This window comes from Hippopotamus amphibius, chromosome 12, assembly GCF_030028045.1.
Source record: "Hippopotamus amphibius kiboko isolate mHipAmp2 chromosome 12, mHipAmp2.hap2, whole genome shotgun sequence".
In the NCBI taxonomy this organism is placed as follows: domain Eukaryota; kingdom Metazoa; phylum Chordata; class Mammalia; order Artiodactyla; family Hippopotamidae; genus Hippopotamus; species Hippopotamus amphibius.
In genome coordinates, this window is record NC_080197.1 from 38,179,606 (window position 1) to 38,198,662 (window position 19,057).

At 47.2% G+C, this 19,057-nt stretch overlaps 1 protein-coding gene across 3 annotated transcripts in view; it reads left to right on the plus strand.

The window, feature by feature from the left end:
- Nucleotides 1–19,057, plus strand: part of SYNDIG1 (synapse differentiation inducing 1) — a 118,227-nt gene that overhangs the window by 22,373 nt on the left and 76,797 nt on the right. Inside the window, exon 1 of one of the 3 annotated variants that reach the window (XM_057702959.1) lies at nt 11,874–12,007. The exons of the other annotated variants lie outside the window; for them this stretch is intronic. The gene's annotated coding sequence lies outside the window, so the exon portion shown is untranslated. Of the gene's footprint in view, nt 1–11,873; nt 12,008–19,057 lie in introns of those variants that run through there. 3 annotated transcript variants of the gene reach the window in all.

Here is a 19,057-nt window from a genome sequence, read left to right on the forward strand (position 1 = left end):
TGAGGGCTCTTTATCCTGGATGTGTGAACCATCCTTTGCCCCAGATTCCTGGTCAAGGTCTCAGAAGCTCTGTGGCCTTGAAGCAAGGCTGGTGAGTGAACCACCCTGTCCCCTCCTGAGCTGCTCCTTACTGCGGGCTGTGGAGGGGGGTTGGCTTCCCTGCCGGAGGAAAGGCTGCTGATGGCTGGGAATCTGCAGGATGGGGGACGCATAGCATCAATCACCCAGGGCGTGACAAGGATGCGTGGCAGTTAGCAAGACTGCGTGACCAACTATCCAGCTAATCCGTAGGTGATGTTAATGAGGTGAAGAGAAAAAATTAGGGGAAAATGAGACAGAACCAGGAGAGAGGTCAGTGCCCCAAATCCTGTGTTGGTACCCAGAGCTGGCCGCGAGCTCACAGCAGCAGTGCAAAGAGGGAGACACTGTCAGCAGCATGACTCACGGTGTCCAAGCGGTAAAAATAGCCCAGGCTCATGCGCAGCTTGTCTATTTCTGCTCCTGAGATGAGATGCAAAGTTCTCCTGGAAGCAACACTGCACTGCGATGGGCAGCGTCCCCCAAACACCCCCGGCGCCTCCCCACCCCACTCCCACGCCCCCTGCCCTGCTCCAGGCTGTCCACGGCTCCCACCCACATCACTCACGTCTGCCTCCCACCCTCAGGTAGAGCGTGGGCTTCACAAGGATGGGGTTTCCTCACGTGGCCCCTGTGCGTCTCCAGCACCAAGGACAGTGTCCGGCCCTGCACATGTGCTGGCTGAATGGACTGAAGAGCTTTCATCAGGTGTGATCCTTGCATAGACGAGCCCGGGCTCCAGCCGGAGCAGCTCCTGCTGCAGACGTGCTTGGCCTGTGGGTCTCTAGTGGCCTGTTTCAGTGCCATGCGGGCTGTGGTATTTCTAGTCCAAGGGTCAGACAAAGATGCCATGTATAAGGGGACCACATAAACAACAAAAATGTTCAAGGAAGTCCCTGCAAGAATGAAAGGGAATAGTGGAGACTGAGGCAAAGGGAGGAAACACACACAGGCCACCTGTGGGTTGACCAGTCCCCACCTGGCCCCTGGGTCCCCACCTATGGCTCTGAGGCTATTTGGGGGCTGGTCTTAGGAAGTTGATGTTTCCTATTATGAAGCATGGAACTTCTTAACTTTGCAGTTTTTTTCAAAGTAGATCAAGACCCAAACTTGAAATCTGTAGTTCATGAAGAGTAGCTTTTACTCCAAGGAAGTGAAAAAAGGCCAGTGGGGCTGGAACACAGAAAGCTGGGGGTGGTCGGAGTTGAGGTGGAGAATTAGACTGGGGTTTTTTTTGGGGGGGGGCCTCTTGGGCCTTGGTCTGCATCCAGTAGCAGTGTCACTGGTGGGACTTACACAGGGTGTCACCAGTGCAGTGGTATTCCCGGAAGACCCCTGTGGCTGCAGCCCTGGCCAGAAATGGGTGTGAGAGGAGCTGGGAGGTGGTGGGGGTGGCCTGGATCAGAGATGTAATCACAGGACTCATTGGCGACTCAGTTTTGATGGTGAGGAGGAGGTGGTGGTAAAATAGGCTCCCGGGTTTGGGACAGGTGGACCGGTGGTGGCCATTCACAGAAACAGGTGGGATGAGAAGCTAGCAGAGGGCTTGGTGTGTGTTGAGTCTGGTGCTTCTGAGAGGTCCTGGTGGGGATTCTAGTGAGTCTGGTGGGCAGTGGCCTGTGGGTGGTAGTTAGCGACAGGGAGATTATGAGAGAGGAAGGATTTAAACCCAGCACTTAAGGGCTGGATGGAGGAGGATGGCCTGGCACAGGGGGTGGGGAGACCTGGGGGTGGAGGCTGTCATGGACGCCTCAGGGAGATGGTCTGGAGAAGAGGCTTTCGGGCGGCCGTTTCTGGAGGTGGAGGTATTGAGGCCTGAAAGCCTCCTCTTGGTCCGTAGGGTGGGTGGGCCCAGCTTGGTTCCTGCGCATCCCACCCCAGCTCGGCCTCCTTGCTCAGCCTCCCAGCTGATGCGGGTGGAATCCAGGCGGCCAGACGTCACAGCGCAGGGTTTGTTTCTCGTGGTGCTGCAGCATCATTCACAAACGTGGAGTGGAGCGGGATGCCAGGCAGCCCCCACCCATTTTGTCGTGCCGCCGTTTGCCTCACTGAGCGGGCTGGGGTGGTCTGCTGACCGGCGGGACCCCGCGTTCTCCTAAGGGGAGCAAGTCTGGACGTGAGAACGCAGTGGGCTGGGGCTTCTGAGGAGCCCCAAAGCCCAACACAGTGGCGGGGTGGGGGGGGGGAGTTGGGCAGGCCTTACCCGCAGCTCCTGATGCAGCTTTTTAGACGTCTGTGGATGGTGACGTGTCATTCGAAGTTTCCCTCCTGCCAAATACTGTGGCCCAGGGGGAACCGAGGCCAGGTCCAGAACAACACAGCTAACAGAGATGGCTTCCTTTAACGGGTCCAGAATATGTGTGCCAGCATGGCAGGAATAAAAGAGGGGCTGTGACATAGTCTCGATGCTGACCCCGGGGGCTGGGGTGTGATTAGCCCCACCTGTCCAGCCCCGGCCCCCGTCTACCCCCAGTGCTCAGTTTGACACACCAGACTCTGCTGAGGGATCACCTCCAGGGGGAGTCTTTCTAGGTGATGCAGCCTTGCTGGGGGCGGTGGCAGGGGGGCGCGGGGGTGGGTCTGTCAACACAGACATCTCTGTCTTTAGCAACTTGTAAGACCAGGGGCACGTGGGATGAAGTGAAGTTACACCTTTATTACGTACGTGTCCAGTGTTCAAGGAGCAGCATTTCCGCGGCCCAGGAGAGGAAAACACAAACAGGATCACGAGTCCAGTTGTCTGGAAACCGAGCCAGGTTTAGGAGAAAGAGAGTCCCCGGAGACATGAGAGCATGACAGCAGCCCTCCAGGGTTAAGGGGACCAATGTCCCAGTGTAGCATCACCTTTTTCCCCTGAAAGCTGGAGAAATAAAATCTCAAACTTAACTTTCCCAAAAGTCAGGTCTCTCGAAGTGGTGTAATATTAAGGCCCAGCAGGAAAGGTGCTGATACGGAAGTCCCGATGGGTCGTAGCTGGAGAGGAGAGCCGTGCAGGCGTGGCCCCACCTGCAGCAAATCGAGGAGGACCTCACTTCCACGGTGGCGGCTCCCCCTGGCTTATTGTCAAGAGTCAGCCCACCGGCTACTGGGTCCGGTGTGCGGGGAGGTCACGGCACCTCAGTCCCCAGAGCTGAGGCCACTCCTGGGCCACTGCTTCCTTCCGTGGCCCACCAGGCACGTGGACCAGAAGGCACCTTCTGCTGCTTGCGGTGATGAGCGCTGAGGGCATACAAGAAGGGGCCGTCGACATCAGCAAATCTGGGAATGCAAGAGCTTTCCCTGATTCTTCATCTTTATTCCCTGGTGGCTCCTGAGGGAGGAGCAAACAGAGGCAGTGTCAGTTTATCCCTGGCCGCCAAGAACCCGGGCCTTTCTGGAAGACACCGTTCAGAGCTCAGGACTCAGGCCCCTCCTTTGTATGAAGCCTGCTCCTCGCCTGGCCCCCTGCTCCAGCAGGAACCCAACCCTTGCCACCATTGGAGGGCTGTGAGCACTGGAGCCCCAGGGAGGGGGCCTCAGGGCCCAGAGGAAGCCCCTCGCTGCACCTGCTCAGCACACAGGGCAGGAGTCGGCCAGGCGGCACGTCCCTCCTGTGGCTTCTGAGGACTTCTCTACTGGAGAAAAGAAGGTGAGCCCCCAGAGGGTGTGAGCAGGGCACCCACAGCTGGGCCAGCTTTCTCCACCAGGAGGGAAGCAGCCTGCACTGACCTCCTGCAGGCTGTCTGTCTCCTCCTGGTCCAGGATGTGCTGTGGATGGTTTGCCCAGAACTCCTGGACCCTAAGCAAGGAGCTCAGTGCCAAGAAGGGCAGGGAGTAGCCAGGAGGTGCGCAGTTCCCACAAACCCTGGAAGCCCTAATCAGGAAGGTCAGCTGGCCATTGGTCTCTCATAAGAGCCGCAGCTCAAAGGGGCTGCTCGGGCATAGCTAGAGAGAAGGGTCTGAGTCTCCTTGAGGCACATGTGGGCTGAAAAGCAAAAGCCAGTAAAGAAGGAAAGAAAACTGCCTGAGAAGAGGAGGGGATAAAACAGACTAGGGAGGTGGGAAGGAGGCTGAGAGGTGACCCAATGGTAACAATGGGGAAGTGCAAAGTTAGAATTAGGAATGCTATTTAACTGTCAGATAACTTAAATCTCCAAGGAAGAAAAAAGTCAACGAGATGAAAAAGATTGAAAATAAATGTTAAAACAAACAAGTGAAAAACATAGAGGCAACAAAATTAAGAGGAAAGCCTAGAAGTTAAAGATCGAAACTTAAAATAAAAACCAAAACCAAATGAGCACACAAATTTTAAAACCAGACTAGGATTTGGAAGCTAAACAGATAACAGTTCAAGACATGACTGTTCCAGCTCCCAACCTCACCTCCTCACATGCACACTCTGAAATAATTATGAGACTTGAAGGAAAAAGGAAATAAAATAGAGGTAGAAGTAAGGAGCTTAAAGATTAACTAAAGAGTATTGCTACCAGGCCAATGTGAAATAAAAACACAATTTCTGCGATGCCAAGTCCTGCAACAGAATGCATTCATTGTGAATTAAGAAAGTAACACGGCGTAAAAAGACCATTAATAAAATGTACGAAGGATTCCACAGGCTTGCGGTGTAAATCTCTCTCTGGAGTGAGTATCAGTTTACTGTATGATGTCCCTGAGTCCTTGTAATTTTTGCAGAAACCCCTGGACAGACACCAGTCACTCAGAATTTATGACCTGCTGGGCTGCACGCATGTTTTATTCAGCCCCAGAGGGATTCACTGATTTAGGGCACGCATGTACACACACACACACACACACATGCACGGCTTCAATTAGTTGTCATTTTAAAATAAATCTGGGTCTCTGGTTTCTTGTGTACTGTTTATTCTTTTTTTCTCTCTCAACTTATTTAAAAGGTATACTTTTTATCCATGTCACTAGATATGACTCAAAATTTTAATGTGCATTCCTTCATGTACAAATCAGAGTTCGTGCCATCCTCACCCTTCTCATTGAGGTAAGGATCTTCCTCCTCCTGTCTTGAATGATTCTGTTCAGGATTTCTGTTCCCCCTCACGTTGTGACACCAGAATTCATCATTATTGCTCCATGGTTGCTGTCATCTTCTGTAGTCAATGCTTATGAACGATTGATCACATTTCTCCCTTCCTTCCATCTTCATCTCATTTCTTCGTTCTGCGATCATTTTCCTTTGGTTGGAGGACGTGCTTCAGTAGCCCTTTCAGTGAAGGTGTGTTGCTGGTTTAGTCTCAGTCTTTGGCCAAATGCAGTTTGTTCTCATTAGCGAAGAATACTTTAGGTATTGAATTCGAGGTCCAAAGTGTTTTCTCACTTTCTCTGAGGTCTTTTTGATTTTTTTTATGGTTTCCGTGGCTGTTATTGAGAAATCTACTCTTGGTTTGCCTTTTTCCTAGAGATAATCTATATATTTTCCTCTGGTTGGGATCATATTTTTGTATCATTTTCCTATAAGATGTACAGGTATGGAATTACCTGCCTGCTGTGTTTCTGAATCTGCAAATTTACATCTTTCACTAGTTCTGATAAAATCTCAAATCTCTTTAGACGTTGCCTCTTCCCTTCTCGATGTTCTCATCCTGGAATCCCTTCCTGCAGCATTTCTATCAGTTGATTAAGGGGCCTTCTCATTTTCTCTTCCTGTCTTCTCGTCTGTGTTTCATGTTTCCCACCATATGCTGACTGCAGGCAGAGTCGGCACTGCCGCATTCCATTCTTTAATTCCCTCAACAGATACATCCAGGGTGCTCATTAACTTCTCCATCGTGTTTTAAATTCAATGCATATTTTTACTTTAGGAAATTCCAATTTGTCTCGACTCCTTTGATAGTGTGTTTTTCCCTGTGTGGGCTTAGTGCCTCCTTGTATGCCTTGAACATCTTGAAAGAGACTTACTGTATCACCTGTCTTACCGTCCCTGTATCCAAAGTTCTCAGGAGGCTGCTCCCTCCGCTGATGCAGGCACATGGTGGGTTGCTTCTTGGTAAATTTTAAATGTTTATACTGTGGTCCTTATCACTGGAACTCTGGAAATTCTGGCTGAGGATTTCCTGAGGGGAAGGTGCGTCTGGCAGGTGCCCTGGGGATCCCTGACCTGAGACCATTTGTTAATGTGAGTCTCCCAGCCTGAGGGGTTTCCTGACCACATACATAATAATATTTCAGACCTCAGTTCTGCATGATGTGGAGTTCCTGGCAGAGAACGTGCCCCCGTCTCAGGCCCAGAGGACCACCCCCAATGTCCCCATCCCTGTGCCAATGGGCAGTGATTCTAGGCAGCGCTTTCACTAGATGTATCATCCTTTGAGGGTCCCATTTTTACGTGGGGCCTCAGTTCCTGCTCCTCCTGGAGGGACCACTGCAACACAAGCCTCATGTACCGAGACTGGCCTCTCCCCAGGGAGGCATCAGCGTCAGCTTAGGTTTTTGGCTCTGTATTTCACGTCTGTCTTTAACATTTCTGCCCCGGAATGTTTCTCTTGCTCTCTTGTGTGCTCAGCTCTGCCTTTAGAGGCGTCTGCTGCTATAACGTGGTCAGATACTTTATTGCAGGAGGTTGCACACTGCATGCATAGCCTGCCTCAATAGTGAAAGCAGATTTCTCCCAAGAAGTGTGATGATATGGTGACACCAGGACTAAAATAGGCTAGAAACGTTGGTGGGGGAAAGTGCTCTGGGTTCAGCCTCTAATTTGTCACTTGGACTATATCCTGGTCCCTTGTGCTGGCGTTTGTGACCCAGACTTATTCAGCGCCTGTTTCTTCTAACTTTAAGGCTCACTGCGCGGAAGCCTGCCAGCTAAGACCAGCAGGAGCACAGCCTGGAATCAAATGAAATTGGCCATATTCAGCCACTGACACAAGTCAAGAGGGTCTGCCTAGACTCATGAGAGCACCCTCAGAGGAGGAGGGTCCTGAGGATTGGGGTTGCCACTCAGTGATTCCCAGGAGCAATTGGGGAGGGGGCAGTGATGGGGTGACAGTGCAGAGAAGCCCAGACAGTAACCTGTGTCCAAGCAGCAGGGCTGGGACAGCCTTGGTGAGAGCGGGCATCGTTCAGAAGCAAAACCTAAGACAGTTTTGAGGCTGCGGTGGGTTTCTTGTGAAGAAACAATAATTTTTTTATAGGAATTCTACATGTGCTGGTGGAAATATTGTATCACCAGCAGGGCTGATTTTCCCTTTTCTCACTTCTTGGGACTTAACTAACCTTTCAGGGACATGTTTTCATCAAAGAGAAATCCCTTGTTCCGAGGGAAAGCTCAGCTTTTCTAAAGCTCCTGCAGGAGGAGTGGCTGCCTGCCTGGCCCTGCCCGCATCCCAGCCTCTGGTTCCTGCAGCGTCCCATGTGTGACCCACCACATACACAGCTTGAGCATCCCCAAACTCTGCATCTTTACTTACAAAGCCCCATCCACTGAACACTGAGGAATTCACCTGAGCAGTGGCTGGTTCCCATCTGCAGCAAGGTAACGAAATTGACTAAGGAGCCAGTGACCTTCGATGAGGTCCCCACCCCAGCCACCCTAAGGCCTTTGCCCTCTGTCGTTGGTCCAGGCTGGCCCAGCAGGCTCCCTTACTCCAGTTGTGTTTACCAGGTCTGTGGAAGCCGCCAGACTGGCAGAGGGACTGAAAGTACGCGGCAGGGAATAAGCCTGAGATGTCGCCCACGGCTGGACCGAAAGGTGACTCGCTTTCTCTAAGGCAGACTCTGGTGGATGCATTTCAGCTACTGATGTTACACGTTTCTCACGCTGAGCTGGCCCTGTGCTTCTCACACGAAGGTCCGGGAAGCAGCCTGAGCATTTATTGCGTTAATTAATTAGAAGGTGGGCTGTGGACGCAATGTGAGATGGTGCACTCATTTCTGAATCTTTATAATAAAGACAGTGTATTTCTGGGTTGAAGAAGCCCTTCATTACGGGGAAAATACGAGGAAATGTCATTTTTCATTTTTATGCTTTTAGTGTATTTTAGCAAGTCCGAGGGTTAGTAAAACCCCGTTGCATGGGAAAAAGCAAAGCCCTCTTCCAGTCTGTTTTCATGAGTCCCTGAGATCTCATGCTGCCCCTGAAGTGTCTTTTCTTAAACGGTTTACGATGTGAGTGAGGAGCTGGCCGTGTTCTCCTTCTGGATTCATTTCTGTGAACTTGGGAAGGTAAGAAGCATGTCGTTCTTGCCGCTTTCTTTGTACCCTTTTCCATGAAATGAATCCTAGCAACAGCCAATCCACAGCCCGCTTCTGTGTGTGTCTTTTCTGTGGATACGGAGGGGCTGCCGTGTGGCTGCTTTGATCCTTTGGTAATTTTATTGCTCGTGAAACTCTGGTCTGCTGGGTGCACAATCCAGTTCTCTCTCCCTCTGTCTCTCCCCTGTGCACTCACATGCACTCACACGCACACACGCACACACACACCCCTACCACCCCATGAAACACAGGATGTAACTACTGCGGGTGAAGCCCATTTAGTAACCAGCCCACCTGAAAGGATTTTCTGGATAGATATTGCAGTCTGAGGTTCTCTTTTATATTGTATTTCTCCAGTTCTAACATGCACCGTCTTCACGCTTTAATGTTTCTGAAATTCTGAAATAGCTATGCATCTGACTATCAACGGCTGCTGAGACTTCTTGAAATATGACAAGGGTTTTCCCTGAGTATATCTTTATGTATGTGGGCAAATTTAAGTGAATGTTGACTGCACAAAACAATAATAAAGTATTATAGAGTTTAAAAAATATACTTAATATAATTATTTATTTTTAAAATATTTTGTATATGTTGCATACATGATTTTAAATAAGAACAATAATAGTGCTAACTTGGGAGATTGTAATCAGAATTAACATGTTCTAAGGTTCTTGTATTTTCCAGAAAGTGGTAAAAGAACTAATTTATGTTAAACTCAAATAACTTCAAATATACCCTATCTTATTGGCTTGGACGCCAAAGTCGTTGCTTCCTTTTCTGAAGAAAGTCATTTTTATTGTGGTAAAATGCACGTTACGTGAGATTTACCATTTTAACCATTTTTAAATGTGCAGTTCAGAAATATGAAGTATTTTCACGTTGTTGTGCAATCATCACCCCCATCCATCTCCAGAACTTTTTCCGCATCCCAATTGAACTTTATGTCCATTAAATAATAATTCCCCATCTCCCTCCCCCAGCCCCTGGTAACCACCATCCTGCTTTCTGTCTCTATACATCTGACCATGAGATACCTCATAGAAGTAGAATCATACGATATTTGTCCTTTCACTTCTGGCTTATTTCGGTTAGCATGTTTTCAAGTTTCCCCCAAGTTGTAGCACGTGTCAGAGTTTCCTTCCTTCTTAAGGCCGAATAACATTTCGTCCTATGGCTGTATCACGTTTTGCTTGCCCTGCATCTGTGGATGGGCATGTGGGCTGCTTCCACCTCGTGCCTGTCATGATTAATGCTCGTAGGAACATGGTGTGCAAACATCTCCTGGAGACCCTACTCTCAGTTCTTTTGGGTAAATACCCACAGGTGGAATTGCAGGATCACATGCTAGTTCCCTGTTTAATTTCTGAGGAATCACCAAACTGTTTTCCGTGGTGGCTGCACCATTTTCCACTCCCACCCAACAATGCAAAGAGTTCCAATTTCTCCACGATAAGTGATTTAAAAATATTTTTGTGGTTAGTTTGGCTAGGATAACAAAGGCACCGTTAAATATGAAGTAGTAGACAAACATAGCAGTGAAAATTCCATACCTCTCACCTTGAGTCCTAAAAATCAGTCATACCTCCAGCCTGCTCCCCAGAGGTCACCTGTCCCTCTCGACAGCCACTACCACACCTGGACTGCTGGGTGCATCCAGTTTTTTCTTGCTCTGTTGGCTCTAGGTTCTGTCCAGTGGACCCCCTGCTTTGAAAGGGGAGAATTTCACTTACTGAAGGCTAGAATGAAGAGCACTCACATTACTGCCTATCTTTTCCCCCTCCCCCAACTTTTCAGGTGTGTAATTTTGAGTTCTTCTATCCATTACTATTGTACCTGTAAATGGATGTGATTAAACGCCATCTCCCATCTCCCTACCAGGCAGGAGGAGGCTGTGGGCGGCACGCTTTCCCACGCTTCCTCCCTCATAGCACATGGCTTCCCAGCAGCTCGGCTGTGTCCTGACTTTACACTAGAATGAGCTTAGTGGCTGGGAGTCAGACCCTGAAATCAGGCTTCCTGGGGGTATGACTCTGGCTCTGCTTGCAGGTGAGGGCATGGAGCAAGCGACTCAGCCTCTTGGTCCTTCGTTTCCATGTCGATAGAATGAGGGTAATGGTAATACCTACCTCAAGAGATTATTTTGAAAATTAAACAGGATAATACTCATAAAAATTTTAGCACAGTGCCTGGCATTTAGGAAATGCCCAGCACTTCTTGGCCAAAATGATGATGATGGTGGTGATGATGACACCTGTGTCAGGACTGGTACGAAATCTGTTTTTTAATTATGTAGATTCCAAACACTAAATTATTAAAGCTATCTTCGTGATCCTATAAACATTACCGACTGTAAACCCAAGTTGTAGTGATGAAATACTATTTCCTCTACACTAGTTTGCAGGATCAGACCCCCTATACCAGAAGAAGAAGTAGTCTTAGTGTCCAGGTCAAATGGGTTCTGCCTTTTTACGTTTCCATAGCTGCCCAAAATAATGGGAAATTTTGTTTTCTTTGTATTTAGACGCATGGAACTCTTGTACAGTTTTTCTGGTTGTGTGTTTCCCTGGAGTTTCTAAATGACCTTCTTTTAACATTGAGGGAAGAAACCTGTGCCTTCTTCCAGCATCACTGGCATCTTCCAGTGTCGTGCTTGTTCTGTCTTTCCTGTTGTTGAAGGAGACAACACAACAAACACAACTTGCCTTCGTGAAGCCCACAGATGTTCGTTATAAATTGGACAGATTGCCACAGGACAGCTGCCAGACAGGGGTTTCTTTTTATTCATTTCTGGATATTCACTGTTTCTTTTATCCCTGATTACCCACTTCTTTGGTTTTCCATGATCATTTTTCCTTCTGGAGTAAATGTGTGAGCTACTTATTTAGAGAGGGTGTACGAGATAAATTTTCTAACTGCTGAAAATATTTACCATTGCTGTTTGGTGTCTTTTTTTGTTTTTCCTCACACTTGAATGACTGCTTGCTGGGGTGCATAACTTAAAGTTTTCCTCCCGACTTTGAAGGCATGGCCCCGCTGTCTTTCCAGCCTGTGTTGTTCTAACAGGAAGTCAGGTGTCAGCCTATGCCCCCACGCCCTCAGCCACCAGCCACCTCCCCTCGGATCCCAGGTGGCAGCCGTCTTGTCCCTTCCTCTACTGTCCTTCTTCAGCTCTACTGTGGCTTTTAGAAGTTCTACAAGTATATGTTACTACTTTCTCTTCCCGTAAGACCTTTCTTTTTCTTAGTTTTTTCTTGGAGTATAGTTCATTTACCATGCTGTGTTAGTTTCTGCGGTACGGTGAAGTGAGTCAGTTATACATATGTGTATCTCCACTCTTTTTTAGATTCTTTGCCCATGTAGGTCATAACAGAGTATTGAGCAGAGTTCCCTGTGCTATACAGTAGGTCCTTATTAGTTATCTATTTTACATAGAGTGGTGTGTATATGCCAATCCCAATCTCCCAATTTATCCCTCCCTAGTAAGACATTTCTTATTCTTTCAGTAATATTTTCACGAGATCTTCAAGACAGGGGAGAGAATCCATGTGCCAAGTCCTCCACCCAGGGTCAGAAGCCCAGCCCGGTCACAGGCACCGGGACTCTCGTCAGCGCCACGGAGGGTGGTTTCCCGAAGAACAGACGTTGGCTTCGCTGGTTCCCTGTGTTGTGACTCTGCTTCCTAGTGCAATGGTTCTGCTCTTATTTTTACTGCTACCTGTCGCAGGTATTCCTTCCCTTTGTTATTATTATTTTAGCTCATTTATCAATTTGGATGTTGACTCATTATGTTTTAGCCTTTATTGTCCTAATACATGCATTTAAAGCTATCTGGTCCCTCTAAGTATCTCTTCACCTGCACCCCTAGGTTCTGATATGTATCGATAGTTTGTTTCAATGCATAGATTTTTCAATATGATTCGTTCTAAATAATTTTGTATTTTGCTATAATTCTTCTTTGGTCCAAGGGTTATTAAGAAAATGTTCCTTTTTTCTTCACTTCCAAATGAGAGTGGTTTTTACTAAATGTATTGACTTCTACATCAGCTGTGTCGTGGTTACAGAACATGGTCTGCAAGAGTCTCCTTATGTGAAACGTGTTGGTACTTCACGGCTTAGGACTTGATCCACTTTTGGAAGGGAGGGAGGAGCGGATGAAGGGAGGGAAGGGAGGAAAGATAAGAAGAAACAGAAAATGAACACACGTGCCTGGAAGAATCTATTCTTTAATTGCTGGATGCAGAGTTTTATATATGCTCATTGCTTAAAATTGCTACCGTTGCTTTTTGAACATTCCATGTCTTTCTTAGATTGGGTCTGTTTATTTCTAACATAGTTTAGAGAGTGTTTTGAAGTCTCTTGTTCTGGTGGTGAAGATATCCCATTATCCCTGTAATTCTACCAGTTTTGCTTTGCAGGTAATGATATGAATTGATTGTGTCCACAGAGGTTGAGCATTGAGCTCAGTGGATTGAACCTCTTACTATGCAGTATCTGTGTTACTATGTAGTGGCATTTCCTACTCCTTGGCGGCTACTTTATTTTAGATTCGCTAAACTGTGCCAGGTTTATTTTCTGCTTAGGATTTTTCTTGTATACATATTTTCCATCCTTTTGCTTTCAATGTTTCCACGTCCTTATGCTTTAGGTGTGTCTCTTATAAATAACATATGTCTGGATACTGTTTTAAACCTGGAGTAAAAATTCATTTTAACTGGCAATTTCAACTAATTAATGCCTACTTTGCATGCTGATATGTTTTTACTAGTTACCTCAATTTTTTATTGTTATTTTTGTCCTGCTGTATTTTTTTCAGTCTTACTCACTTTTTCTCTCTCTTGATTTGATATGTGTATACTATTTTTATTCATTTGGTAGTTATCCTTGAAATTTACCCAGGCATATTTAACCTAAGTCTAAAACTGAATAATTTAACACATTTCTGCAACACTGAAAGAATCTTAGTATCACCCACCTCCTGATTTACATACTATTGTTTTCCAGTGTTTTAAAATTTTTAATGACCTTCACAGTTTAGGGGTGGGGATCTTACATCCTCCTTATTTGTTTGGATTCACGAATGTGGTGTTGGTTTCTCTGTTTACCAGTCCTTGCCTCCCAAGCTGCCCACCAGCGTTGTTTCTCCTCCTCCTGAAGTGCACCATTTAGAATTCTTTTTGGCCTACGTCTCTTTGTTTCTTAATCTATCTTATCTCACTTTGTTCTTGAAAGACAATTTTATTACATACAGTTAAAGGTGGCAGCTTCTCGACACTGAAGCTCTCAGCCCGTCACTGTTACCTTATGTCTGTTGTCATTTGGATGTTTGTTGCTGAGTAAATTATCTGCCCGTCTCTTCCGACTGCTTTTAAGGTCTCCTTGAAGTTCGCGTTCATCAGTTTGACTACAGCATGTCTGTGCGACATTTCCTGTGTTTATCTTTCCTTTCTTCTCTCTTTCTGGAACTTCTACTAGAAGGGGGTCGAATCTTCTCATTCTGTACTCCACACTCTTAACCAACCTTTTATATTTTCTCTCTCTTTTTATTTTAATGATGCATCATGAGATATATTTTCTCAAATGTGTCTTCTAGTTTGTTTTTTAAGCTGTGTCTGTTTTGCTATTTTAATTCTTCTGTTGTGTTTTTCTAACAACTGAAATATTTTCACTTTTTAAAATTCAAACTATTTTTATTTTTTCTCTTTATTTCTGATAGTCTCTTGTTACTTGCTCATCTTTAAGTATTTCTATTTCTTTCATAAATATTTCACAAAGTATGTCTATAATTTTACAACTCTATGTTTCTACAAATGTTTCCATAAATATTTTATAAACAGTTGTTCTATATTCCTACTGTTCCAATATCTGAAGTCCTTGATTTTCCAAAGCTATTTTTTTTCTATTGATTCTCACTCACAGAGACATGCAGTCTTTGTGTGGGGGGAACTTTGTCAGCTCAGTGCTTGATCTTATTATGTGCTTAAATTTGGGGGGCTTTCCACCCTAGACCTTCGATTCTACTTCCACCTGTGGCCAGGGGTTGTCACTTACTTGACGCTATGTCAGAATCTACAGAACAATGGCTCTCACAGTGTGGTCCGTGGATCTGCATCTGCATCCCAGTGAATAAGAAACTCTGCTGGGGGCCTGGGAACCTCTGCTTGGGAAAGGCCTCCAGGTGACTGTAAGGTATGCTTACATTGAGGCCGTGTCCATCAAGAATCTTAGCCGAGAACAGGGGTCCAGTATCAACTTCATCATCTCGTGTCCCTACCAAGGCTGCATAACTCACTCACTTGTTGTGTTTGTGGTCCTAAATCAGTGCCACTCTGCCCTATCAGTAGTTCTTTACGGAACAGCAGTGATCTTTGGTGATTTTCCTTCACAACCAGCACATCTCCGAGTGTTTTCTAATCCTGGGCCTTATTTTGTAGTAAAACAATCCCTCGGAGCATCTTGTCAACTTTAATGCCAGAAGGGACAGTCTATCCATTGAGGTTTTAATTTCAAAAATGTATTTTTTTTTTTACTTTTAAAGTTCTCAGTCCTGCATTTTTTTAAACATGGTAAGCATTTTTGCTCTGTACCATGTATCTGATGTCAATACTTGCAGCCAATGCAATCCTGGTCGTGCAGCGTTTACTCACCCCTGCTGACTGGGGCTTATTTCCTCAAGTGCTTAATCCCAGACTCTAGTTCCACAGCATGCTCTGTGGACATTTTCTGAGACCCGTCTTTAGCCCATTCTTCCAGAAGGGATTTTCATTTGCTTCTGCCAAGAATCGAGGCGGCAGCCGGGGGGCGGGGAGGGGGGGGTGGATTTTCCCAGCCCCAGACAGTCCAAACTGAGTGTTCAAGGCACACGAAGGGTGAGGCCTCGGGTGTGAATGCAGGCTTGTGGCGGCAGTTCACCTGCAGCATCTAAGGCACAAGAATATTTACTTGCAACAGTTCTGTCTCTCTGGCTCACTGGTGGGGAGGAAGATTCTTGCTTGAGTCTGTGTCCTCATTCACAGCCCTCTCATGGGACTCACTGACCACACGGGTGGCCTCCACACCTCCAAACCGTAGAGGGGTGTGGGGGGCGGGGCAGGGGTGTCATTGCTGTGGATGGTGACGGCAGTGTCAGCATCACTAGTGCTGATGACGGTGGTCGTGTCAGCAGTGGTGGTGGCTGTGGTGGTGGTGGTACGGGAGGGGTTGTGGTCAGGAATCAGTCGGCTTTTCCTGTGAAGAGCTAGATAAGAAATATTCTAGGCTTTGTAGACCACATGACCTCTTCTTGCCAGTGTCCAACTCTGTTCTTTTAATGCAGAACAGCCAGAGGCATATGTGAATGAATGGAGGCAGATGGGATTCAATAAAATTATACTTATGGACGCTGACTTTTTTTTTGGCCACGCAGCTTGTGGGATCTTAGTTCCCCAACCAGGGATCAAACCCGGGCCCTCAGCAGTGAAAACTTGGAGTCTTAAAACCACTGGACCACCCGGGAATTCCCTGGACACTGATTTTTGAATTTCTTAGTTTTCACATATCATGAAATATACTTCTTATCTTCAACCTCTTAAAAATATAAAAATCTTGCTTAGCTTGAGGACTGGATTTGTCCTGTGGACTGTAGTTTGCCAATTCCTGGTGGTGGTCGTGGTGGTGGTGATGTGATGATGAGGGTGAAGATGGTGATGATGGGAATGTTGGTAATGAGGGTGGTGGCAGTGATGGTGGTGGTGGTGGTGGAGATGGTTGAGGTGGAGATGGTGGTGATAGTGGAGATGGTGGTGATGGTGGAGATGGTGGTGGTGGTGGTGGTGGTGGTGGAAATAGTGGTGATGGTTGTGGTGGTGGTGATGGTGATGGAGATGGTGATGGTGGTAGTGGTGATGGTGATGGAGATGGTGGTGGTGATGGTGGTGATGGTGATGGTGGTGGTGATGGTGGAGATGGTGGTGATGGTTATGGAGATGTGGTGGTGATGGTGGTGGTGATGGTGGCGATGCTGGTGGTGGAGGTGGTGGTGGTGGTGGAGATGGTGGAGATGGTGGTGGTGGTGATGGTGGTGGTGATGGAGATGCTGGTGGTGGTGGAGATGGTGGAGATGGTGGTGGTGGTGGTGGTGGTGGTGATGGAGATGCTGGTGGTGGTGGAGATGGTGGAGATGGTGGTGGTGGTGGTGGTGGTGGTGGTGATAGTGAAGGGCTGGAGGTTGTGAAGGTGGACATGAAGGTGCTACTGGAGAGGAAGGCTCTTCCCAGGATATCTTCCTTAAGACTGAGATGGAGACCCACAAAGTAAAGGAAGTCGGCACAACTTTCACAGACAATAGTCTCTGATACATAGGTTTTCTCATTTCCGATATCACAGCATTTCGTTTCCACGCTCATGAATCAGACTCAGGTTCTTGCACTCTTCCCGGAGGTGCTGTGACAGAGTCTGGTTCCTGGCAGGGGTCTGGGTCGGCTGTGTGAACAGGAAGTCCCAGGCCACCAGAAGTAATGAGTTGGATGATACAGCATTTTGCAATTGTAATGTGCCATTTAAATGTTAAATAACAATAACTGATCTGGTCCTGAATGTTTCATTAACTGTCCCCACTGCCAAATCACAGGCTTTTCTGTGTGTTTGTGCTCAAGGCAAATTTTAATTGTTTTAATGAGGATTTGCAAGCAGATCTCTTCTCTCGACACTTGGGCATTGGTGGGAATGCATCTATTATTTGCTTAGCAGGAGGGAAGTATTGCTGTTGACACAAAAGGTGTCTGACAGTGTTGGGGTTTAGGGAAGACCCCGCACCTGGTGCCCTCCTGACGCTTTGCTGATTGAGCTGTATGAGGGCGGATTGTGTGAGGAGAAATCCAGGCCTGTCACACGTCCCAAGTGTCACGCCAAACGGATCTGCTAATTAGTTTCATTTTCCCCATCAGCTGTCTAGCTAGCTTGCTCTATTCTCTTTTGACTCAGAGATGCTGCTCTAAAGGTGGTTTTATGTATTAAATGTGACTCTCGCTGCACAAAATCTTTGGCACATAAGGGTCTTAATCAGCCACAGAAGCACAGACATCAGGTACTACTTCGTGAAATACCCCCCAACATACAGACGTAAACAAGCCCAGCAGTACAGATCCTCACGTCTTCCTTGGGGTTGTGGGGGGGAGGCAAGGGGGTGGGTAGGAGACACAGATTTTTTCAAAATCTAGAATTGTTTACAGGCTCAGAGAAAAGGACAGCTCATAGGAAGAACGTTTAGCTCTTCTTTTGTCTTTACTTCATGGCTCCTGCCTCTGTTTGGAAATTATTATGCTTACAACTCTGGTTCCCAAAACTTTCTTTTGACTTTTTTCCTAGTTATTTCCTCAGAGCAAAGCATCTATGAAACATTAGAAACAAGGTTGAGAAGAATACAACCTTGAATGTGTAATCCCCGTTTCTACACAGAGGGGTCCATGTATAATTCTGCTGCGTTATAATATAAAATCCTGGTGGAGCATGTGTGTGGTAGGACCAGACGCAGATGGATCTCAGCATCGCTCAGACCCTGTTTCTGGGGAGGGAGGCAGAGGCTGGGGCTGCAACCTGTTCTGGAGCACCTGCTGCGTTGGGGTCGGAGCTCTCCGTCCAGTGAGGAAGCAGGCCCAGCCCACGGCGTTCCCTCTGTCAGCCGGTCGCGTGGCCTGTCTGCCTGTGGGCTTTGTCTGGTCCAGCTGATGTGGGGGAGATCCCGCCTCTGCTTTCTGCGCACCTGTGGTGTCTGTCACTCTGTGTTCCAGGCCGAACATGAAATGCCTTTCCCACACTCCAGAGGCACAGACTGAGGAGTTGTTTTGCTTTGTTCTGTTTTGAAGACCGTTTTATTCTGACTATATATTTGCCAGAAAAAGAAAACTCTGTTGTATCAACCACTCAACAAGAGAGATGCAGTCGCAATTAGTCCAGTATTACATACAATCTCAATGAGAATAACCCCCCCCCCCGAAGAAAATGCCGTGCTGCCGCACAATGGAGGACCGCTCAGCCGTGCAAGGAGTGAAGCACTGACATGTACACGTGTGATGCGCCTTGAACACATGACACCTCCTGAGAGAAGCCCATCACAGAGACCACACGTGGGTTTCTGTTTAAAATATCCAGAGTGATCAAATCCGTAGAAACAGCAGGCAGACTGGGGCCAGGGAAGGGGGCAGTGGCTGCTTGCTGTGTAGGAAGCGATGAGAATGTTCTGGAATTAGCGGGGGTGAAGGTTGTGCAACTCTGTGAACATGCCGCAGCCCTTGGAATTGTACGCTTTAAAAGTCAGGCGAATTTTGTGGTGTCTGAATTACATCTCAATAATGCTGTTATTTTAAAAAATGAATGACATTACTAATTAAAACAAGAGAGAGCCACAGAACTGGGATCTTCAAACACCACATGCCCCTCAGAGGTGAGGGCTGATGGTCAGGTCCCCAGTCTCAGGAGCCTCCCCAACTTTCCAGGTGACGTGTGGGTGTCACTCCCGCTGAGCAAGGAGACAGTACACCTTGGAGTCAGATGCACCTGTCAGTCTCACTTCGGTTCCTCTTCCTGGTTGGAGCATCTTTTCCACGTGTATTTAGATCAGCAGCTGTGATGACTTTGGACCTTGTAGAATTTGAAAGCCGCCGCCTGAGACATGGCCCCAGGCTGAATCTCTGAGGCCACTGGGGGCATTCGTGTTCTTGGTGAAGAGTCGGTGAGTCAGGGTCTCACTCTGGGCCTCAGAGGTCAGGAAGCCTAATCGTTTCTCAGCTCACTGTGAGAG